Raw genomic sequence first — 26,491 nt, forward strand, 5'->3', positions numbered from 1 at the left:
TAAGATACACGACTACAGGGCGTCTGGGTGGCTCAGAGGGTTGAACCTCTGCCTTCGGCTCAGGTCATGATCTCAGGGTCATGGGATCGAGTCCCACATCGGGCTCTCTGCTCAGCAGGGAGCCTGCTTCCTCCTCTCTCTCTCCCTGCCTCTCTACCTGCTTGTGATCTATGCCTGTCAAATAAATAAATAAAATCTTTAAAAAAAAAAAAAAAGATACACGATACAAACTACAAATAATAAGTTATATAACACACTTTGGGGGCACCTGGGTGGCTCAGCGGGTTAAGACTCTGCCTTCAGCTTGGGTTATGATCTCAGGGTCCTGGGATAGAGCCCTGCATTGGGCTCTGCTCAGCGGGGATCCCCCTCCTTCTGCCTGCCTCTCTGCCTACTTGTGATCTCTCTCTCTCTCTCTCTGTCAAATAAATAAAATCTTTAAAAAAATAAAAATAAATATTAAAAAAATGTTACATAACATCCTTTGAATTTTATCTGATGGGAAATGGGAAAGCCACTGACAATTTTTAACCAGAAGAGTACAGCATCAGTTATGAATGGGCAAAAGGGAGCCCAACTGGCTTTCACAAATCCAGGCTTTGAATAAGTTAAGAGACTTCATTCAGAGTCTTTGGAATGCCAAGCAAGAGCAGCAGGAGGGCTTTCCCTAACAACAATCCCCAGCTTTGTGTCCAAGATTGATATTCACAGCTCTACTTAATGGATCCTAACTGTGTCATTTGGTCTGGCAAATTATATAAAATAGTGGAATAAAAAGAAATTACCTGCAAAATCAGAGGGAAGTATATTTTTAGAAACAATGAAGGAATAAAAGAATAGAAGGCAATCTAATAGTAATAATAATATTATCAGATATTTAAATCTGATCATTAGGGTCATGTAATTAGGAAAGTTAAATAATTTGGTTATGAATTACATCTACATAGCTGACACAACATATTTTTAACCCTAAAGAAACCGTTCACCAACGCTCCCCAAAGCAAAGCCTTCTTGGATAAAACTTCATATAAGGGCTAAGGAAAGCTTAAGAAATATACATTCCATTGCAGATCAGATTTTACCTTGCTAAATACAAAGAGATAGTGTATCACATATTGCTTTAAAATTTTAGAAACTATGTTAAGAATTAAAACTACCACAAGTTTCTTCTAATCATAGTCCTGAATCTACTTTTTTTGTTTTTTCTTTTTTTTCTAAATCTAGTTAATAAAGTCTATACATAAGACAGAAATATCACAAATTTTAACTAAAATAAGAAATATACTGAGGGGTTTGGAGGGAAGGGGGGATGGGGGTTGGATGAGGCTAGTGGTGGATATTAAGGAGGGCATGTATTGCATAGAGCACTGGGTGTGGTACATAAACAATGAATTTTGGAACATACACACAGACACACAAAATTAAATTTAAAAAAACTAAAAAATATATATTTTCATATAGCGGAAAATCAAAAAAATGTTTCATGAAAAATTTAAAAATACATACACAAACCTAGACTCTAAAATTTAAGAAAAAAAAATTTTTTTAAGAGAAGGAGAGATTAAGATTCAAGGCAGGGAAATGGGGAGGGAGAGAGGAGAGGGAGAGAGAAAATCTTAAGGAGGCTCTAAACCCACCACAAAGTCCAAAGTGGGGCTCAATCTCAGGGCCCTGAGATCAGGCAGAACCTGAGCCAAAATCAGGAGTTGAACGCTTAAATGACTGAGCCACCCAGGCATGCTTAAAATAGTTAAGAATTTTTAAAGAATAATTGTTTAATTAAATTAGAATTATCCTGCAGGGAAAATGATCAAAAGACTATATGAAAATCTATTTTGTTAAAAAAAAAAAAAAGAAAGAAAAGAAAAAGAAAAAAATCTACTTTGTTTTATCATCTGCACAAAAATTTTACACAATTCAAGTAAACTATTATTTAAAATCTAAAATATAATAAGCTAACTTTTGTCCACTTAAAATTCCAAGGCAGTAGCTTGATAAATTAAAGAAAGATGATTTCACTGAAAAAAACAACAACAACAACAAAAAGAAACTGAAAAGGAAACTTCTCTACACAATTTATTTCAGAATTATATAGAAAATGAGTATAAACATCTTATCCTCTCCAAAGTCATTTTCTCATATGTATAATTTACTAAAACAGAAGAAAGTGTTTCTAAGCCTATCTGTAGAAAAACAGAAACCACTTTTAAAACACCCCAGGTACAAGAGATGCAGGGATATCCTCCTTAAGGTGAGAACAGGTCAAAGAACAAAATACATATCATTCCCAGAGCACATATGAAATTTACACTCAACATGACACTGACACTTGATTTAGAATTTGGCCCATAAAGCTGACCAAGACTTTGCAACAAGGTTAAGAATAACTCAAGCCATAAACATTCCAAGGAACCTCACCTATGTATGCTACCAAGCAGCTACGTACATGATGCTTACATGGGTAGTTTCTGGTATAAATTAATAATGTTCCTTATGGTGTAGTCCTAATACAATAGCAGACACATTAGAGGAAAACCAACATATCCAAGAATGTACTTCAAAAAGGATCAATGCAGGCATAACCATGGCATGTAAACTCAAGAATGCATTACATTCCCCAGCACCAAATCAGAATGTAACCAGTTATTTACTTTTGTTCTCTACCTAGTTTATTATGATACAATATTAATTCTCATTTTTAAATAGTATAAATCTTAACCTCTCATTTAATCACCAGTAACAGAACAAGGAAAAGACTCCTCCTGAGTAAAATTAAATGTAACAAATCTATAAGAGCTACAAAAAATAGATCTCTATGTAAGAATTATGTAAATTTCTCGCTAAGCTCAAATTTTATATTTAAAACAACATAATTATATAATTGATTTTTTTAAAGAGTTGTTCCTTAAAAATTTCCATTAATTGACTATTTAAATGTTTACAAGTTCCATTAATATACGTGGGTTTAGGGGAAGAAAAAAAACATTTAAATATACAAATTCACCACATTTTAGGTCCCAAGCAAAATGTTTACACAGAAATTTGGCAGTGTTAAGTCTGTGGACTCAAAGCCAATAATAACCTAAGAAAACTAAACTTAATAAGCAAATTCTCATAGTACAACTAACATTGTATAAATAATCCAAAGCAGTTAAGATTTATAGTATAATCACAGTATTTTGCATATCAGAGTAATTTAAAAGTAATTTTAAGAAAACTTGATATGTTCTGTCTGTGCTTCCCCAACTATTATTTGTCAACAGATTTCTTCATACCTATAATCTAGGGGGGAAGGGGAGTTTTTCTCTTAAACACATGACCTAAGAGAAGGAAATCCTTTAAATCCCCAAGAGGCAGAAGGCAGGAGGCAGGACTCTGAGGAAGCTGAGGTACCAATTCCAACAAGTTCAGAATCCACTTGGAATACCAAAAGGGAATTTAAAATATTGTCAGAAGGCTAACTGGTACTAAAAGTATTACTGCATGTTTCAAGGTCTACAAATATCCTCTGTAATAATTATGCCTTTGAGAGCCCTCCTTAGCAAAGTAAATATTCACAAACTCAACTTACCTACTCACACAATCCAGGCAAGACTCCTCTAAGCGATCTTCCAGGCAATACTGAGAGGACATTCCTCTCAGTTCCCTCTTGGTGCCAAGTGACCTTCGGCATATCAACAGAAAGGGTGGGACTCTAAGCTTCAGTTTCAGCATTGTACTGTAGCGAACAAAGTTTCTCCTTTGGTTTCTCTAGGGCGTTAACTAAGACTTCCTCTTCTTGTTAACTAAGTAAACACAACCACTACTGCATGTCCAACTCTTCCCTAAAGTAATAAAATAAAGCTTTAAATGGTGCAAATAATATAGCTAACACTAACTGAGAAATTATTATGTGCTCCAAACTAATACTACACACACAGATACTATTATTATGCCCACTGTAAAGAGGAGGAATCTCAGGAATAGTGGTTAATAAGTAACTTGTAGGAATCTCAGATACAGCAATATGGTTAAATGAGCTAATGAAGAAGACCTCCCATGAGAGACAAATAAAAAGACAAAAATGAGTATAACAAAATTTTAAAATGAATACACAGCTTTACTTACAATAAAGAAAATCTGCTGGTACTAAACCAAATCTAGAACCAATGGCCAAAGTGGTATACACAAAAGCAAATATCACCAGTTATGGCCTCCAGGAAGGATCATGGCTATTTCTTTAGTATGCAAGTCTAACAAAGATTGGTAAGAAGATGTCCCCTCCAGTAAGGAGCTCAGAAGAAAGTACTCTCTCAGGAGAAGAGTTGGGCTAGATTTCTGGCCCTACTTTTTCTCAACATGGGATACAACCTACCCATCTGTACTTCGGTGGCCATGTACAAACAGAAGAAGAGATCTCAGGCACACAAGGCATCAAGTCAATGGTGAGGTCCCTCTCATAAAACCAGCGCTATTTTCTAAAGGCTGAAATCACACTAAAAAATGATGAGGAGAACAGAACAAATCCACCCACTGTCTTAATAAGACTTCAAGGGAACTTGTCTCTGACAATCTGGATAGAAGTGCCGAGGAAACGCTACAACCAGAAATTAAAATCCCTATGCCTGTGTCACAACAGTTTTGAAGTCTGAATTCATATGAGAATCTTCAAGCTAAGAAATTAAGATAAAACTGGGTTCTGTGCTTATGATATCCCTGGAGTATCTGGAAGAAACAAACATGAAACCACTTTACAGTAACACTCCATAAACAAGGCCACATGGGATCTCTACAAGCTAGAAAAACCAAACCAAACCAAAACCGAAAAACAATCCCCACTGAAGATGAGCCTATAATTTAGAAATTACAAAATATGTAAGAAAAGAATTTCCTGTGACTGGGCATTGACAAGTATACCAAACAGAAAATTTAGTACTCAACTAATTTTATAATGTGAAGACAAAAAAACAAAGCATTATTAAGTAAGACATGGAGGAAGGAAAAAAAAGCCTATAAGAATAGGTAACTGAAAAACAAAGTAGGTTTTAAAAAAACCATGCAGAATTTATGTGTAAAGATATATACATTCTCTGCATGGAGCACCCAGAGTTCTCATTAAGTTTTATAACTTAAAAAGAGAATAGTGTTGGTCTAGATACATGGAATTTTAGACTTACTTAGAAAAGCAATAATCAATGCAGGAATTCAATTATATGGTAGCATCGATTCCATACCAACTTTCCCTGTCTGCTATTTCTGACCACTTTGCCCTTGCAACTCCTTATTGCTGGAAATTCTGACCCATCCCCAGGCCACTGTGATCCATCTCCCGCACCCTTGCAAAAAAGATGGAGTGGAAACTGTGATGTGCCACCCAGATCCCCTTTCAGGACTGAATGATTTATTCCCCTGCTGTACAGCCTCCAGCAGACAGCCCTCCGCGATCAGCTCTCTTGAGAACAGTCTTGGCTAAAGATTCTCCTCACAGAAACTCTTGCTCCCTTCCCATGGAGTCCACATCCAAAGACTGGTTGACATGGGGACTATAAAGACTTGGCCCTGTCTCCCCAACTGGAGACAGTGGTGAACAGCCACTGGGCTTCAGAACTCTCCGTTGGGTCAGATCTCCATGAAGACCAACACAAAAGGGACGCCTGGGTGGCTCAGTCCATTAAGCATCTGCCTTTGGTTCAAGTCATGATCCTGGAGTCCTCGAATTGAGCCCCCATCAAGCTCCCCATCAAGCTCCCCATCAAGCTCAATGCGGAGCCTGCTTCTCCCTCTGCCTGCTGCTCCCCATGCTTGTGCGCTCTCTCTCTCTCTCTCTCTCTTCCCCCCTGACAAATAAATTTTAAAAACCTAAAAAACAAAAACAAACAAACAAACAAAAAAAAAAAAAAAAAAAAAAACCACTGCACAATAGCCTAACTTTCCTTCTGCCCAATACTGGTTTCTCCCTTCCCCTCCACAGGGGTTGATCCAAAGAGCACTTTCTAAGAAACTTCTAGCACACTAGTTTCCATCTCAGAGTTTGTATCCTGAGGACCCCAGACTGCAACAGAAGAGCATTATAAACAAAAAGGACAGGATATGGGGCAGCACTATTAAAGGAGTGAGAAGAGAAAAATAATAAAGCTTTGAAACCAATGAGGAGAACACTGGAAAGTGCTAATATTCGTTTGGTGAGATCAGCAGCACAAGGGAAAGTCTTTTTCAAAATAAACAGTATAATCACAAAATTCCAACACATTTCAGTTGTCTTGCTGAACTTGAAAGCCAACAGGGATCCTACCGGGTATCCCGATTCTGACCCATCTTCTTAAAGATATCATTTCTTAGGTCAATGGGTTTGCTAAATGCCAAATATGTTGTGGCTTATACACAGGCCATTGATACTTCTAAGACAATCATTTTCCTAATAATAAGTTCAGTGGTACATTTAATTCCCAGCTGGAGAGCAAGGTTACCAATAGAGATGTATGTATGCAATTTCCAGGTTCCTTCAATAGTCCTAGAAAAATGTGCAGCAACCAAATCTATTTATAAGAAATATATAATATTTCTTATGGCTACTTCTGGTAAATTCTCTCTCTCAGAACAGTGAGGGAATCAACAAATATCCAAAAGCCTTGTTTGTATTTGTCCAAGTAACAGAATTTTGATATACCTTTTGGTTCTAAACCATCAGTAAAGATGTTAAGGACAGCTTTATAAAAGATCAATCTGGTTCAGGTTGGTATATAACTAATCATTATAAAGAATACTAATAAAAAACTGAATGGACTAAAACTACATTAACTCACAGGCACACGGAGGATGCCAAAGACATGGGACCAATCTAAGCAAGGCTCACGAGTATTTGTTGATAGTCTCACCCTTCTACAATAGGGCAGTTTGCCAGACGTAGCTATGAGAAATATATTTGGAACACAGTAGATTTGGTTGCTGCAGGTCTCCCTGTAACTACTGAAGGAAGCTGGAAATTGGACACCCACACCTCTCTACTGGTAACCTTGTCCTACATTCCACACTTTGTAACCACAAATACAGAGGCAGACAAGATAAGCTGTAGCAAAACGTGTCAAGTAAGACCACTGGATCCGAAAGGACAGGAAGTCATTAACATGTGTTATTAGGGCAGGCAAGCAGAATGGATCAACAGTGTCACAATACAGTCACCTTGGAAATATGACAGAACTTCACTCTCGGTTCCTTCATTCTCAGTTTCTGTACATCTTCAGTTCAATCACAGTTCCTCGCCTATCCCTCATTACTTCCTCTCCTAAGAACCACCATCTGCTTCGTCTTCTGTAAATCACTCCTTCTACTCTTTCTGATTTTATAACTCTTTTAATGGAAAAAAGAAACTAATAAGTTACTAATATGAAAATCCAAAAGAAGTTTCTAAATTCTAAACTGCATATTGCCAAATATCGATTACATACAAGTTAAGATAGGCTAAATTCATATGGGTAGAACAATCAACCAAATGCTTTAACAAATTACCTAGAGATGAAGTAGCAGTGCAATATAATTCATATTTGGTGAGAATAATATAAAACTATTAATACATTATAGGCAATAGAACAAATATGCATGACATGTGAATGAGATGAAGAACCAACTGTTTTTTATGAAAAAAGACTGAATGAGTCATTATCATTTTGGAGCTACTGTTTGGACACAGAATCTGGATTAAAGGTGGAAAAAAAAACAAAAAAAATATAATAGACACTTCTTGGAATGAATAAATATACACAGTAGGACCAACAATATTCATTCTTAACGTAAGTTATTTAGAAGAGTGGTAGCATAATTAAATTTTCAAGCCTACAGATGGCTTGAGTCTCTTTAGTTAGGGAAATACTAATTCTGAGAAAAATGAACTGCAAAATTAGGTATAATAAGGGTAAATGGTAGTTTCACCATTAAACTGGCAAAATTTAGGTCTACACTCTGGGAAACACCACAGAAATTCATTTGTTTATGGATTTTAAATGTCATTTTCAACCCACTATTTACCACACAGTTCCAGTAAGTCACACTCTTATTTGGCAATCACATTCAAAAAGAAAAAAAAAAATGTAATGGTGGAAAAAAAAGCGATTTCTCATTTCTGTTCATTTCCTATAACCAAAGACAAGTAGAAAAGTTAAAGACCTCAATACTAAGAACTGAAGGCTGGTGTTTATGCACCAAGTCTGCCACTTAATAGCTCTGTAACCTTGGGCAAGTAATTTAACCTCTCTTGGCCTCCATTTCCTTACCTGTAAAAATGTGAGATCAATGAGACAAATTTGTAAGGTCTCATTCAGGTCTATTCTAGAACGTTTACATAGTTCGAAGTTAAAAACAGAAAATCTACTTAATTAGATTTTGGCTAAAACATAATAAATGGCAGTTTTACACTTTTCAACATAAAATGGTAAATTTTCAGAAAAACAAAATCACCGAATAGTCAGGAAATCTATGATAACTAAGGAAAAAGTAGTAGTTGCTGATGAGGACATTGTCAATTCACATCACAAATTATGAAACAACACTTTTCATAAAAACTTCAATTTATGCTGAAAAATTCTGATTTAAATGAACTCTGCCAAAGCACAGTAAGTAAAAAGAATTTCTGGGAGGCAGGAAAAATAGAAACTTTCACCATATTGTACCAGTATTTCCTATCATTATTAAGATTTCACTCAGAACTTCCTCATTTCACCTGACTCGGAAGGTGCCAGCATTCCAACTGGCTCAGTGAATACACATCAAAAGAACGTACAGGGTGTTCCCTGTAAAACACCATTTTTAAAAATATCATCTCCCAAACCTGTGCTGTCCACAAAACGTCAAACTCTACAAAAAGAGAAAAAAAAAAAATGAAAGGACTACTTAGTTTTATTAAAATCATGGGCTGCTTCTGGATTCTTAAGTGCCATTTGGAAAGAAAAAGGCATTTCATTTAAGACTACTAATCCTTTCCAGAGTATTTTTTTAAATCATAACTCTGTAATACAGTCAAGAAATTATCACATCAGCTAGGTAATGAGACTTACCCTCTCCTAAAAAGTACAATCATGTGCTAGAGCACTGGGAAGAAAGTCACGGAGGAAGGCAGGGGGCAAATCAGCAAATACAGAACATGAACTCCAAACACTCATAAGGTACTATCATATCCAAAAATCAGGAGAAATGCCCAAGTTTAATTTCAAAGCATCTACCTACTGAAATACTGCAAAGAATCATCCTATATACACTTGAGCAAGCTAAGTGAGCAAGCCGCCTTGAAAAATTAAATTGGGAATCATGACAATAGACAGAATGAAATACATGTTTTCAGAGCAGCAGTTTAGAAAAAGCTGTATAAATCGCTGTTAGAATGACATAGCTTATGTCATCCTTCAAAAATAAAACCTGCAATTAAATTTGCACATCCAGTGATCCTTGAAGCTCACATGTTGTCAGTGTGTGGGGGTGGGAGAGGACACTCCCATTAGACAGGCTGCACATAGAACTGCAGTCACAGAACGACAAGACACTGCAGCAAACCTACAACAGGATCCGAAGCTGAATGTCACAGTGATACACTGACAGGAAAGTGCCAGAGGTTATATCCATTTTAAAAAGTGATTTAACTTGATAAATACCACTGGACTAGAGTTTGCACAGGCAAAAGAATATATAACAATATGGCACCTTTGGCTGAAGAGTTAATACAATGAAAGTTTACCCTGGTTGGGCAAAATAGTAAGAATTACTTTCAAGTTTATTTTCAGTGAATGAAATATTGATCCTCCAAACTTGTTCTCAGTCTTTGTTTAGTGTAGAGTTTCAAGACCTTGCAGTGACAACTCTAACATTAGTATCTAATTCGTTTGTATTCAGGAAATGGAGCCATGGAAAACAGATCCAATAAACTTAGGTCAAGAGGTTGGTTAAATGTGATGGTCAAAAGAGCCACAGATTGGAAACCTAAAAGCTTAACTTCTCTCCCCCTCTATAGATTAGTCACATGACCTGAAGCAAATCATTAATGCAGTTGACGGAATATAATTGTAAACAACCCAGATTCATATGTAAAACTGGTACAAATACCAGTGCTGTTATTGACAGCCCAAATGACTTCGGCCAAGTGACTCTACGAAGTCTGTTCACTTTTCTACGAGATGAAAATAATAGTTTCTTCTTCAGAGACATTGAATGAAATAATGCATGTACAGGACACAGCATAGTATAAAAAAGCAGTTAAGTAATAAACAGCTTAAAAAAAAACCAATATTTCTTGAGTTTTCTTTACCTTTTAAGTAATCTATCTTGTATGTTGTCTTAGAATAATTCCCTCTGCTTCATGCTGTCTTTACTGGGTCTTTGATTACTTAAGAAAACTGAGTTTTCTCCATTTTAAAATGGAGAAAATTTCTGTATTTGTTTTTAAAATCTTTTTTCACTTTCATTAAATAGATAACTGAGTATTATTGTACAGTCATCTGTGATCCCATTTGGTCAAACCTGTCGGTATTTTTGACAAAATTCCCAAAGTCTTTGAGGACTTTGGGAATTGATGGTAAAGTTTCCCAGGGGGCCCTCAGAAAATCTCAAAGGATTTGTGTCTCCTCTTTTAAAAGAGCGATGTTAATATAATTAGGTTTATTTGGTACGGTAAATTACATGGGAAAGACTGTCAAAAAAGAAATGTGATAAACACTCACCAGTTATATGTATATAGATACATCTTATTCTTATTTTCATGGCAATATAGTTATTTGCATAAGTTCAATAAGCGTCTTTCCTCCTTGTAACAGGAAACCATTGTAAACATTGGCTATATTAGAAAGACTTTGACTGGAATGCCATATTTGAGAATGACATGCGCAGAATCTGATTCGACTGGACAGCTTTAAGGAAGTAAGTTTGGCATTAAAGAACCAAAGCTTATAAAGCGTCCCTTCTAAAAACTGCCCAGTGGCTTACTTATAGGATTTCTACCTAATAGGAAAGTAAGGAAGGTCACTTCCTAGCAGAATCTAGGAACCTCAGGATATTTGGGGGACCTCAAGAAGAGAGGAATTCACCCACATCTGTAAGTGTTGCAGGCAAAATCTGATGAGGGCTCACTGACTTAGTGTCCTAGCCTCAAGAAACTTTTATTTTTTTTTTTACTTTTTTTTTTTTTTTTAGTGTTCCAAAAGTCATTGTTTATGCACCATACCCAGTGTTCCATGCCTTAAAATACATGCCTTAAAAGTATCATCTTGGGTTCCTCATTAGAAGTTCCAGCAAATATGACTTTTAAAAAGCATATATGGTGAATCATTTTTCTTGAGCACTGACATAAATAACCAGGTCAAGTTAATGAAATGAGACTTATTTTGCAAATTGGTCTTACTTAAATTATCTTTGATTGAAATGGGGGTGACTGCAGACATGAAAATTAAGTTTCAGTGGAAAACTAGGGTATATCCCCATGGGTATTAAATTCTAGTTCTCTTCACTATCCTTAAGGTTTTGTTATCTATCTAAAAGGTGTCAGACCCTAATTTCCTCCAGTTTCCTAGCCACAATTCTCCAAACTAATGCTTCCAATTTTTCTCCCATCCTTCTGACTTAGAATCACTAAAAATTAAAACTGCCTCTTTCCCAAAGCCCTGCAAGTTGAAACTGGACAAGCTGATATCGTACTCAAAGAAATCACAGCCTTCCTGCCTGTTGCTCTATGGGCCACTCAGAAAGTTCACCAGAGCACTTGATAACATCACAGAGACATTCACACTACAAACCAGGAAAACCTGCCAGATTACTACCATCTGCCCTCATGCTATCTATAGATGCTTTGAGTCAAATATCTATAAATAGTCTTCATGACTAACTGCCCTCTGGACTCAACCATGTTTATAGTTTGTTCTAACCATTAACCATTAACCTTTTTTTTTTTTTTTTGTCTCCATAGAAAGGGCTAGGATGGAGAAACTGGTTCAATGGGCAACAGGATAATCCACTATATCATTTTCTAGATTGAAGTTGGCAAAGTTTCAGATGGGAACAAATGACATGGTTCAGGACATACCACCCCCAAAATATGGCACCTTGGCAAACTGAGTATTTTAAGGTAAAGGGGTTTGAGACAGGATAGTCATTCTGACCTTCCCTGGTGCTTCTCTCCTGAAACAAGTCACAAAATCCTTATGTCAAAGATACCCTCCATTCACCAGAAAAACAGGAGTATCCTTATCTCTGAAAACCAAGGGACACTGAGAAGAACCAGAACAAACAGGTCTTGCTAAGTTTCCCCCAGTTTACTATACTTCCCCTCTACGCTTTATTCTAGCATATTCCTCCATGATTTGTCACTCTTCATCAAACATAGATAAAAATACTCAGGACTCCTTTGTTTCTTCTGTAAGAAGAAACTTTTTACATAAAACTTTTTACATAAATCTATGTTCTTTTCTCTTATTAATCTCTGTCAGTTTAATTTGCAGATCCAGCCAGAGACCTAACTTGGTTCAGGTAAACTTTTTCCACCCCTACACTCCTACACTCCACAGATGCTACACTTCACTCTCACCAAAGCTGCATGTATATCACTTGTAAAAATCTATCTGAATTTAACAGAGAAATTTTTGTATACAATTCTTAGTTTAGCAGGGATCCCTCATTAAAACCCTTTGCCCATAACTTCGAATTTTTCTTGCTGATTTTTCACCTTTTTCTTTTCTTCTAGATCAACAGGATTCATTCTGTTAGTTGTCAGAATAGATTTTTTTATTGTTTGTATAAGGCACAAACATACATTTTTCTTCTAGACCAAAATAAACATACACCTTGCATTTATGTTGTCAGTGTGTCAAGTTCTAACTTAGAAAACATAACATAGACCTATTCTAAAGCTATATCTTAAAAGAAAAAAAAGTAGCAGGTTAGGTCTGTCAGTACTCTCAATAATGTCAGACATTATTCCCTAAATTAACAACAACCACATTTGTGTTTCTTTTTTAAATCTGATACATATGTCAATACTTTCTATATACCTACCTAGATTATTCTAATTATACTTATTTCCTTAAGCTTTATTTATTTGAGAGAGAGAGAATGCATGGGTTGGGGGAGAGGGCAGGACAGAGGGAGAGAGAGAATCTCAAGCAGCCTCCAGGACAAGTGAATAGGACCCTAAGATCAAGACCTGGGTCAAAATCAAGAGTCAAACACTTAAGCAACTGTACCACCCAAGCACCCCTATTCTAGTTACATTTAATCCAAAACCAAAAGTGCCTGTTGGGTAACTCCCAAGTTAAGATCATTTTACATATTAACCTAATGCCACCTTTTCCATCTTAAAGAGGGCACACCTTAATTTCTACTGCAAACACAGAATTCAACTTTTTTTTTAAGATTTTATTTATTTATTTGACAGAGAGAGATCACAAGCAGGCAGAGAGGCAGGCAGAGAGGAGGAAGCAGGCTCCCTGCTGAGCAGAGAGCCCAATGCGGGCCTCGATCCCAGAACCCTGAGATCATGACCTGAGCCGAAGGCAGCGGCTTAACCCACTGAGCCACCCAGGCGCCCCAGAATTCAATTTTTAAGACAATCAATATGTTGACTATACTAGTATTAAAGCATCACTTCATTTATATAAGGATTCCTATTGTCATTCTTTCTTTATTTCCTATTGACTTTGAGTATTACAGTATTCATTCACACAACAGAAAAGTTCTACGGCTTCTTAATAAGAAATCAAAATATAACCCATGAGTCAGTCCCTAAGGTTTATAAACTTTCAGAACTTGATGTCAACATCTAATCCACATCTCAGACCCCCAGGATCAACTGTGCACTTGACGTACAAGATATATTTTAAATCCCACCAAAAAGTCTCCATTGATGGACTTCAACAGTAGGGAAGACTAGATGCAGAAAGAACAAGACAGCTTCTTTTGTTAATAAATTTTGTCAGAAGTTTTCTACATCTTTAAATACAAAAATTAATTCAAGTCAACTATAATTCTATTTTAAAATTTGGCTGCTGTGCTATAGTAAGTACATATTAAAAAGTCACTTACATGGATTTTCAGATTTTTATAGTTCTTTTAGAAAGACACATACATACACATAACTCCCACACAGATTCTGCTGGCATTGCTCCATTTTGTAAAAGGGCTTGTTTACAGACAACTCAGGATCTGCAAGTAATAGATATTGCTTTCTTGTTAAAACCTATTAATCTAATCCTCAAGGTCCCCCCCAAAAATTAAAATAGCATAAGATGCATTAAAATAATGAGTCTTTAGCTCCATTTGTATCATTTTGATTCATTTAACAATGAAATAAAATTCAATATTGAAACAAAAGATCACTTAGGTATCCTGTTAGAGAACATGAAAAATACTTTGTTCAAGAACAAACAGTATTCTGCATTCAGTTAGAATAACACTAGCCCAACGATCCATGCCAATAAATTATGATAAGCCAGCAGATCTTCTACTTGCATGTTAGATCTCTAGACCAATTTGTATTCATTTATGGGAACTGTCAGTAATTACAGCAGCAACATGTTTCATCTCTACCACTAGCTTTGCAAGGACTGAAATCATTCCCAGAGAGTGTGTGTACGCACACATGCTATAGTTTACATGGCACTTTCACTTGCATTACTCTTTCTAATTCTTGTACTTTTGTTACCTTATCAAAAATTATTCAATGGGGTTACACTAGTGACTCTTAGTCATACGGTGCCTCAACCGCTAATCGGTACTGACCTTGGACATCAGATTTGTAGAAATCTCACTGCAACAGCTCACTGACTCACCACCAAAGAACAGAGAGATGGATGAGGGGAAAAAAATACAAATGAGGGGGAAAATATGAATTTTAAAAATTCATAAGCTCTGTCAACAATGTCTTAAACTTTTGTTGGAAGTTCGTCGCACGTAGTAGTGAAGGGGAAAGGAAAACTTTTGCTTTGTCCCCATCCAGGTTCTTTGGTTGGTCTAATGATTAAACTGACATAAAACAGATGAACAGGAGAATAACAAAATTAATTCTTACGTAAGGAAGCTCACAGAAATAAGAGTTTCAAAGAAGTAACCAGAAACAGGCAAGCTTTTATATCTTTTAGACAAAGAAAGAATGTATTTGTGAGGAAGTGATAAGACAAGGGGGTTTAGGCTTAGGATAGGAAATTAGTAAAGAAGTAGTAACAAGGTTTGTTTATGCAGCCTTCTCAGACTTGAATTCCCTCTCTTTGGCAATAAGGATGCTTTTTACCCACCAGGTGCAAGGAGGGTAACCCTTCTTCACACGGGGAATTTATTTCCTGCTTTCAGAGCAAGAGAAGAGAGTCATTGTCCATAAGGCTATTTCTTAAGTGACTTTAATTCACAATAATCAATGTGCCAAAGCAGCATATTTTGGGGCAGCCTGCCCCGAACCCTTCAATAGGCTGACTGGTTCATAAAAAATAGGGAATTGGGGGGTGCCTGGGTGGCTCAGTGGGTTAAAGCCTCTGCCTTTGGCTCAGGTCATGATCCCAGGATCCTGGGATGGAGCCCCACATTGTGCTCTCTGTTTGCCAGGGAACCTGTTTCCTCCTCTCTCTCTCTGCTTACCTCTCTGCCTACTTGTGATCTCTGTCAAACAAATAAATAAAAATTTAAAAAAAAATAGGGAACTTACCCTTTAGTTTGTATTAGAGATATAGATACACATACTAAATAGAGTTTGCCCTTGAAGTTAATCTGTATTACAGATCTACATACATATACTAAAAGCATACAAGTAACACAGGTATATGTATAGACATTGAACACCGCATAAATCTAATAAAATCATACTTACATATAAATAAAAGATCAGAAGCCTTTAATATGATAGCCAGTGAGAAGTCAGTCAGTCATAAAAACTGAATAAAAAGAAAGGTTTCAGGAAGCGAATTGCCACTTCTTTTCCAGTAAGGATAGAAAGGCTTTGTGGGGAGTTGATTATCTGAAGATAACACCACAATAAAAATTAAAGAGCCTGATAAACCTAGAAGGATTGTTTCTGTCACAAGAAAGACAAGTTGAAAGGAATACAAACAGAAAACAGCAAGAAACAAGAGGGATCCTTACTGCTGGGGATGACAGAATCATGCGTTTCAGGAGGGAAGTGAGAATTTCATATTCACCTATGGGATATAAACTTCAGTCCCTGTGGTTGGCAGGAAAAAAACATCTTAAAAACAAATCACCTGGAGAAGGCAGCACTGGCTCAGTAGAATTCAAATATGTGCCAAAGTCCAGGAAAAGAACTTGAACAAAAGTTCTACAGTGATACGTGCCAGGTGGATTTATGAAAAACAGTCAAGAGGGAAGTGCCAGGTTTTGTCAAAAGCCTGTTTGTCTATGGAGTGACAGCAATGAGTGAAGAGAAATGCATATGTATGTACGTCAGTACACACACACACACACACACACACAGGATGCTTTCTTGCTGGACACACATTAGTGATACAGTAGGCATTCCTCCCAACGGTGAAATGGTAGTAAGAGGCAGGTTTTGAAGTAACAATGTAAAGCTTTATCTTTCAATTTATTTAATATAAGTTGGTGATTAACCATCCTGCCACTCCTTGTCTCCTAAAAGAACAAATAAATATTTACTGAGTGCCTATTACATAATGTGTACTACATTAGGTATAAATGAAATCACACAGTCCTCCTAGGAGCAGAAATTATTATAATTAGATCAATAATGTAGAAGTAAAAGCAAGAGAGAAAAGCTCTTCAATTCAAACTAACTAAATGGAAAATCTTTTCGATTACTGAGAGTCATGGGTTAGAGAGGACATATGGACATATCATAACCAGAACTAACTTAAACTTTGTTGCATCTATGACTTCTTAAATTTAAATTATTAAATCGATAAGAAAGACTGTAATTCAGTAAGTGATATTTTCCTAAGGGTTTGAAATTTACTAAGCTCTCTTAAATCATCATTCCATTCAGGAAATCTTATAATTTATATAGTTAAATCTGAATTACACACAAGAAAGTAGTTTTACTGTTTAAATCTCACAAAGCCTGTGGCACCTGTGTTCTATTTTCTGGGCTGATTTAACTTCTAAACACCTAAAGCTGGGTTTGCTGTTGGAGCACTGACCCCAAGTAGGAAATCCTCATTATATCCAGTTTGGACATTTGGCAAAACATGGTGTAGGCGCCTGGGTGGCTCAGTTGGCTAAGCAACTGCCTTCGGCTCAGGTCACAGTCCCGGAGTCCCGGAGTCCCAGAGTCCGGGAATCGAGTCCCGCATCGGGCTCCCAGCTCCACGGGGAGCCTGCTTCTCCCTCTGACCTTCTCACCTCTCATGCTCTCTCTCACTGTCTTCTCTCAAATAAATAAATAAAATCTTAAAAAACAAAAAACAAAAAACATGGTGAGAGTGTGTGTGTGTGTACATGTATCCACCTCCAATCAAGAAATCACCATCCCCAATTCACTGTTCTGCTGTGTACTCACCCCTTCTCATTCTTGTTTTGTATTGTAAACCTACCTGAAACAACTTAACGTTTCTTTTAATGTCTGTAGAAACCTACAGGTTTCTGACAACTGATTCCTTGCTTATGCAAATAGAGTAAAGAAAACTATATGCAACACATGCAATGTTGCCTCAGTAAAATTAAGAATGGAGGGGCACCTGGGTGGCTCAGTGGGGTAAAGCCTCTGCCTTTGGCTCAGGTCATGATCCCAGAGTCCTGGGATCGAGGCCCACATTGGGTTCTCTGCTCAGCAGGGAGCCTGCTTCCCTCTCTCTCTCTGCCTGCCTCTCTGCCTACTTGTGATCTCTGTCTGTCAAATAAATAAATAAAATCTTAAAAAAATAATTAAGAATGGATAAGCCTAGTTTCCTTCATCATGGTGTTTCTGTTGGTTTTCTTCTCTCTCCCCCACAATGCTTCAACAAATGATGAAAAGTTAACAACTGCAGTACAGAATAATAACCCCCCACAGTTCTGACTGCAATGGAAAAGTTTAAAACTGTGAAATGAATAAACTCCTGCTAGTTAGCATAAAAGGAAATAATCAACAGATTAAAAACACTGATGTAACTAATTCTACTAAACAACTAGTTTTGCATTCTAACTACTTGCTTTTTAGTGGTGAAAATTTTACTGTTGCCGAAAGTGTGGTCAACGGGTAGTAGGAAAACTCAGGTGACCCAACCTGGAAGAATTACGCCAACCACAGAGCTAATAAGCAGACTATTCATCCCCATGGTAATAACTCTTAAAAAAGACACAGAAGCCAATTCATAGATTCCATTTTCAAACCAGAGAGCTATTTGGGGGTGAACATACATATATAATTTATACAGTACCCTGTGCCAAACTCATAACAGTCCAAGAGATGAAGCTTAAAGAAATGACAGCAGTGGCCCTTTTAATAATATTGACTGCTAATACATAGAAAGGTAATCTGTTCTCAGGCAAAGAACCATAATGGATGTTACAAAAACACAATAATAATCAGGGGCATTCTCCAGGGTGTGGAGTCATTAACTGAATTCAATAGGTCAAGCATTTCTCCTAACAGTACCATACCTATTTGAGGACAGCATATACCTTCTGCATGAAAATACAAGTCTGATATTTACACTTTGTGACTTGAATACAAAAGAACCTTAAAATCTAAGACTTTATATATTTGTTATTATTATTATTATTATTTAACCTGTTCCCCTGAGCTCTGCTTTCAAGCCCTTTGCTTTGCAGGTGGCTCTTGTAAGGGAAATCGGGTTTGTCCACATACACAGATTCATTACAGCCCTCTGCCCCCCTATTTATAGAGTCTCTTACCACAAAATGGATCCCAGGCTTATAGATTTGAGGTGAATCTGAAGAGATACCCCTTTCAAGGAGTGGTTTGTTGGGGTACCTCGGTGGCTCAGTCTGTTAGGCTTGGCGGGAAGTTTCCTTCTCACTCTGCCCCTCCCTCCACTAATGCTCTCTCTCCTCTCTCACTTCTGCTCCCTCTCTCTCTCTCCCTCAAATAAATAAAACCTTTAAAAAAAAAAAAAGAAAGAAAGAAAGGAATGATTTGTTGCTGAGAGTCTGGCAGCACAGTCAACAACAGCCTTGAGCAATCAGTCTTTTGAGGGGCTGCCTCAGCGGCAGCAAGCCACCATGCTGAAGGTCACACCCTTCCAAGGGAGCCCCACAACCAAGGAGTGATCAAGGTGGGGTATAGATACTTGGCCATTTCAGTCCAGTGCAGGACAACTTTTCCAGGCCATTTTTCCTCCAAAACTCAAGGTGGTTGCCTGCAGTCTGTGTCACTGATTTACAATGTAACCTGATTTCTCCCCCTGCCTATTCATGGCATATCTAAGATTTTAAATAAGCTTTACTGAAAATAGTCATTTCAAAGATAAGATTTCCAGAAATAGTCAAAGCACAATATATTTTGGCATCAAGTTTTGGGAGCAAAATAGTTAAGCCAATAAAAATATGCTAAAAAACACAATTTAAAAAAAATAAAGATACAAGCCATGGACTGGAATATTTACAAATCATCTTTCTTTTAACATTTCTTTCAAGGCACGTGTACGGGTGACAAATTCCCAGTGAGGTGCCGTCCTTGTTTTTTTGTGTTTTTTTTTTTTAAAGATTTTTTTGGTATTGTCATTGTTTTATCTCAGAAAGTCTTTATGTCTCCTTCAGTTTTGAAAGATAATTTGGGGATATAGAATTCTAGTTGGTGGTTGGAGGTGTTGTTTTCCCATAACTTTAAGTATTTCACTTTCTATTCCCCTCATGCCTACATGGTTTTTGAAGAGAAAACCAGTGTAATTCCTCTATAGGTAAGTTACTTCATGTGCTGTTAGCCACTCTTAAGAATAAAAGCACAGCATTTCTCTCTAGCATTTGATTCCATATTGACAGTTTCACTTAACCAATATATATTCCAAACACTGGGCTCGGTACTTGGAAATGATCTGAAAAACACAGATTCGATAAGATAAATTAGAACTCAGCTGCTTGTATCTACAGGGAGCTTAGAAACTCAGAGGTTTTAAAACAGAACGGGGGGGGGGGTGGTGGGAGGTTGGGGTACCAGGTGGTGGGTATTATGGAGGGCACGGCTTGCATGGAGCACTGGGTGTGGTGAAAAAATAATGGATAATTTTTTTCTGAAAATAAATAAATTGAAAAAAAAATGGAAAAAAAAACAGAACATTGGTCAATGAAACTATGAAGTTTTTGAGGGCAGAGGCTTTACTGTGGTCTATCATTACTCAACTTTCTTTACATATGCTTCCTGGGTTACTAAGGAGAATTATAAACTTGACAATCAGACATTGTATAAATCTCTATCAGTCTTATTTGGTCTCCAACAGTTGGCTATCAACACTTTATCATCTTGTTGATTCCACAATAAATTCCCCATAGTAACCATACCCTCAAGTCATAATACGGCACGGCTCTACTTGTCTGTCACCTGTCCTCAGAAAATAATTACATTTCCCACGTAACTAAAAAATTAGAAACCACATGAGCTCCTTATCTACATGTAAATAAGAAAATCTTTTTTTAAAGAAAACGTTTAATAGTACAGAAGACCTATTAGATGTTAAGTATTTTTTTAAAAAAATAGATTGACAAACGACAAGCTTCCATATGACGTCTTAATATTCCAGTTACTCATTTCAGAAATGCATCTGAAGCAGAAAGTTCAGTCAACAATATGCCTTATAGGACCTTAAAGGCACATCTTTACACCATCTGTTAATCAATCCTCTTTGGATAGAAGAATCAAAATGTTTGTTACCCAAGTTTTTCACTGATTTAATCAAATCCCCTAAACAGAATCTTTGTCCTCTCGGAAATATTTATTCTCTTTTCAAAATATTTTAAGGGTTAAATTTAGAATATAAAACTTTTAAGATAAGCTTTTCACCATTTTATATTTTTTCTTTTTAATTAAAGATTTTTCTTTATTTATTCGCAGAGATCACAAGTAAGCAGAGAGGCAGGCAGAAAGCGAGGGGGAAACAGGCACCCTGCTGCACCAAGAGCCCAATGCAGGGCTTGATCCCAGGACCTGAGATCATGACCTGAGCCAAAGGCAGAGGCTTAACCCACTGAGCCACCCAGGTGCCCCACTTTTCACCATTTTAAATATTTTACTCACTCAGGTCTTTTTCACCTCATGCAAACTTTACACTGAATAGCCAAAGAGCTAGGGTATTTTCCAAATAGAAACATCTTTTTTCTTGCATAAAAAGATTTCATTGCATTCTATGTAAGCATCACTGTCTTCAATCATCCCCAAATGGACAGCAAGAAGTCACTGGGTGTGCTGCCTACGGCCTGTATGCTCACACTCTAAGATGAAAGACAGAAAGTAAAGTGTGCCACTGTGTAGGCAAAAAGAAAATGAATGATTAATCACTATATATCTCTGTTCTTTAAAATGTGATTTTGAGGGCACTGGGTGGCTCAGTAGGTTGTGTCTGCCTTCAGCTCAGTTTGTGATCCCAGAGTCCTGGGATCAAATCCCACATCAGGCTCCCTGCTCAGTGGGGAGTCTGCTTCTCCCTCTTCCTCTGTGCTCTCTAGTTTTCTCTCTCTCAAATAAATAAAATCTTTAAAAATATAAAATAAAATCTTATTTTGTATAATTTTTTCATCATATCCATAAAACAGAAATACACACTGAAAAGGTAAATGTTTTAAGTGCTTAATACTTTTTTGTATGTTGTTTCTGCAAAGATAGTTCAAATGACTGCCTAATTCTGAGAGCAATTAAATCCGAAGCTAAACTGTGCATTTCAAAAAACTCTAACACTATTCTCCAAAACAGCTCAATAATGACCAATTAACCATCTCAGTAACTTGAGTCAGACATGCTGACCCATGCTGACCTATCTCTAAGCTTGGACTTGTAATGATTCAAAGAATCCACAACTCCACACAACTTCAACAAGAGACCTGATCTGTCAACACTGCATACCATTACAAGCTAACCTATCCATAAGTCCCTTCCGGCTTTATCTCACAACCATGACAATGATTAAAAAAAAAATTGAGGGAAGAGGATAAATCACCAATGACAATAATTACCCACGCACATATTTGTGTCTATACCACACTGGACACTTTTTTTTTAATCCCTTTTAAGATTTATTAACTTATTTATTTTAGAAAGAAAGGCAGAGAGAGATCACAGAGCAGGGGTGGGGAGTAGATGGAGAGGGAGAGAGAGAATTTCAATCAGACTCCCCACTGAGCACAAAACCAGATGCAGGGCTCAATCTCACAACCCTGAGATCATGACCTGCGCCAAAATTAAGAGTCAGAGGCTTCCCCGACTGAGGCGCCAGGCGCGGCTGTCCTGGCTGCACTCTGCATGCTATCTCTTTTAAAACTAACCATCCTATAATGTCAGTAACACGATACCCATTTTACAACCATGAAGTCCGAGGCTCAAGAGGACACTTCACAAAATTTTATTAATGTCAGATGGTGACAACTGTGAACAGGCTTTCTCCTACAGGCTACACCAACCATCTAAAAAGAAAAGCAATTGGTAAAATCCCCCTACAATTATGCTTCTTTAGACTGGTCAATTACTTCTTCTGGGAAATCAAAGAAATAACTTATAAGTGGAACTAAATAAGCCACTTATTTACTAAGTAAGAAACAAAATACAAAAGAATATGCCTTGCAACTGTATTAAGAGAACACAGAAGTAGTTGCCAGAGGACTCAGCCAAACAATAAATTAGAGGAGAAAGTAGCAGCAGGAGAATTAAAACTGTTGAGCTGGCACTGGAGATTAAGAGACAGTCCCTGATCGCTGGGAAGGACCTTGAACACCACCTCCTCAGTCACTCCACAAAGAAAGAATAAGTCCATTGTGTGAGAAAAACATCATATTTTCTTCTGGACTAAGACCCAGAGATAGCAGTGGCAACGTTCGACCAAATGATCTAGCTACAGTCATGACCATCACACCAGAATCCATGTTCACCCCAGTGTTCACAAGAGTGCAGAAGGCAAGAAACTTATTACCATTTTCCCAATTTACTACTATCTTTCTCTCCCAAGACATAAGTAAATTACTCTCAAAACATAGTTACTAGAAAGAAATACAGTAATCACATTTGCTAAGTATCCTGGCACCTTTGAAAAGCCTTGGGGAACAATATGGGAGACCCAGAATACCAGGTTATGTGCCAACACTGAAGCCCAGAAAGAGGTAAGACGTGACATGGGCCGGGTGAGCTGCAGAAAAACAAGACAAATAGAGGACATTAAGAAGACAAACAAAACAAACGAACAAAAACCGATGGAGTGAGAACAAATACCTAGTCCGTTTTATTTAGGCCTCAGATGCTAAGGCATCCGGATGAATGGTTGAAACTCCAAGGAAGAGAAAAATCAGAATTAGATGTTTTTCCCACAGCAAGAAAGTAAAATATTGAATATAAAAGTACTAAAAACATGTAAGAGGTTGTCTTTTTTTTTTTTTTTAAGATTTTATTTGTTTGTCAGAAAGAGAGAAAAAGGGCACAAGTAGGGGGGAGCGGCAGGCAGAGGGAGAAGCAGGCTCCCGGCTGAGCAAGGAGCCCATCTGGGAATCTGTCCCAGGACCCTGGGATCATGACCAGAGCCAAAGACAGACACTTAACTGAGCCACTAAGGTACCCCAATGTAACAGGTTTTCAATAGAAAATGCATTTTTGTAATCCATAGATTAATAATTTTTTCAAATACATCCTCATAAGTAAAGAAATTTTTAGTTCTAAAAATGCCAATACTTTCAGAGCCCTCTAATTGGTTTGGCTTTCTTTCCTCTGCCACTTCTTCCTCCTCTTACTTCCCCTCTTCTTTTGTGCTCGCCAGTTCTCTCAGAAACAATATATAAGATGGCATAGTCTGCCCACCGTTCCAGTGGCTGAGCGACAGTTACATCCAAAAATTTCATACTTACCCAGATTCTCTGCACGTAACTGTTAATTCCCATTTAACTCACTGACAGTTTACAGTACTAATATCTCCACCTTACATTTTTCTTAATAAGACACTTACATATCCATGCTCTCAATTTATTCTCACAACGTGTAATCTGGAAGGTAAGCAGAGTCCATAGGCCCATCATTCCCATTTTAAAAATAGGCAAAACAGGGAGCCTGGGTGGCTCCGTGGGTTAAAGCCTCTGCCTTCAGCTCGGGTCACGATCTGGGGGTCCTGGGATCAAGTCCCGCATCGGGCTCTCTGCTCAGTGGGGAGCCTGCTTCCCTCTCTCTCTCTGCCTGCCTCTCTGCCTACTTGTGATCTCTCTCTCTCTGTCAAATAAATAAATAAAATCTTAAAAAAAAAAAAAATGGGCAAACTGACACAGAGAAGTCAGGTAACCAGGACTGGGCATGAAGGTGGGGAGAGCTCCAGATTCAGCCTGGAGCTCTCCCAAAACTTCACACTAATGGCATGTCACAGATAACCAGAATACATGCGAATGTCAAAATTTCCTAAGAAACAGCAGATGGCTTTAAATAGCTAAATTTTTCTACAAAGGGACCCACCTTAAAAATGAAAATACGCTCCAATTCTTATGCTTCTACTTCAGTCCAATGAGAGCTGTGTTAAAAATAACCTGTGGATAAAAATAACTGAATAAAAATAAAATCTTATTTTTGAGGTATGACAGCAGTACCTGCTCTTGTTTAATATGTATATTTGTTCTCTTTCACTTAAATTTTTTGTTCTCTTTTTATGTAGATTAAAAATTTAATGGATGGAAAAGATAAAGAGGAAGGAAGTCATAAAGGATCAAATATTGCAATGGGCACACTAACATGCCATCTGATGAATCCTTGCAGTACTCTGAGAAGTACTTAACTTCTAAACAAACTAAACTTCTAAGACTTATACTAGGATCTGAACATACCCATGCCTCAGAGTTACTTTATTTTGCATAGTTTTATATTTACCTAGCATTTCACAAACTATATTTATAGAATAGGAATATTCAATTTTTTCCTATATATAATTAGACTTGTATATTCAGCTCAAGGTGTACAAACACACATAGTAACCTAGGTATTTACGATGAAGACCCACACTATGAGTGCCTGTTTTTAAATGACATATCTGTGTAACTTACAATATTGTAATATATTGTAAGTAGGCACCTATCCATTAGATAAAGAATCCATACGTGTGAAAATGTTTTTAAAGTTAAACAAGACAAAGAGTTTGTGCTTTAAATAAAAAAAGATCACTAAAAAGATTAATTAAATGAAAAAAATCAAAATAATCACTAATACCATATAATGCTTAAGAGCTAATAATTGCAGAACTTAGAATTTGTCACATGATTCTAAGAGCAATGAAAAGGGACTCTGTAGTACAGGAGTTCAAATTTGAATCCCAACTCTATAACAGCACAGAAATACTGAAGATCGGCAATTCATTCTTCTGTTCAGATCCTCATATAATCTAATCTCACTTGCCTAGAGGCCACATACCAGTGACAACCTCAGCAATGTCACAGAGTAAATTAAAAAGTTACACGGCTAGTTAAATAGATGCCACAAAGTCTATGTGTTAAACTTCTCCATTTTACTCAGAAAATGCCCTCAAGCTCACTTTAGATCATTTAAAATCTCATTTTAGAAAAAGTTCAAATGAAGTTGGCAATCAAATCAAATCAATCCATAGCAGTTTAGAAGTATTGGTCAGATTCATTAAATCTGAATTTGTGGAGCTAGGGTTGCTGGAGGTACATAAAGAAAAGAGCAGAGAGAAACTGATAGATTATAATAATAAGAGAAATATGACATACAATGAAAAGAAAAAATTCATAAGGCATCCTGAAAATATTTGATATAGAACCACAGGACCATGACTATATTGCACCCATATTATAATCCAAATAAAGAGCATGCACAGTGATAATTTATATTCTATTTAAGAAGACAAGAAAGTACTTGATACTGGAAAGAAAAATTATCATATTAATAATTTAAAAATAAATTTAAAAAATTCTAATATGTAAAGAATTATACTTGAGGGGTGGGAGGGATGGGGTGGCTGGGTGATAGACACTGGGAACGGTACGTGCAATGGTGAGCGCTGTGAATTGTGTAAGACTAATGAATCACAGACCTGTACCCGTGAAACAAATAATACATTATATGTTAATAAAAAATAAAATAAAATAAATTAAAAATAAAGAATTATACTTTAACTCAAGAAGTAGATAGCTAGGAAATGCACTTGTTTGTGAATCTGAAAAGGATATTACTAGTAAAACCTAATAAATGAAATGCTAATGTAGTTAAATGAGCAAATCCAGAGGACTTATGCCACATAATTAAAACCAAGCACTATATTAGATACAATAGTGTGAAGTCTCTCCCCTCATAAAGTTCACAGTTCAACAGAAAATGCCACCATATATATGAATAAATTTTAACACTATTTAGTAGTACAGTAGAGGTATAAGTAAGAGACATAGTATTTGGTTGTCTCTCAAATGT

General features: G+C 36.8%; 1 protein-coding gene across 4 annotated transcripts in view; it reads right to left on the minus strand.

Moving 5' to 3' along the window:
• Nucleotides 1-26,491, minus strand: part of EPS8 (epidermal growth factor receptor pathway substrate 8) — a 183,200-nt gene that overhangs the window by 97,789 nt on the left and 58,920 nt on the right. For 3 of the 4 annotated variants that reach the window (XM_044228688.1, XM_044228689.1, XM_044228687.1), the window contains exon 1: nucleotides 3,572-3,692. The exons of the other annotated variant lie outside the window; for it this stretch is intronic. The gene's annotated coding sequence lies outside the window, so the exon portion shown is untranslated. Of the gene's footprint in view, nucleotides 1-3,571; nucleotides 3,693-26,491 lie in introns of those variants that run through there. 4 annotated transcript variants of the gene reach the window in all.

The sequence above is a fragment of the Neovison vison genome, chromosome 12, assembly GCF_020171115.1.
Source record: "Neovison vison isolate M4711 chromosome 12, ASM_NN_V1, whole genome shotgun sequence".
NCBI lineage: Eukaryota > Metazoa > Chordata > Mammalia > Carnivora > Mustelidae > Neogale > Neogale vison.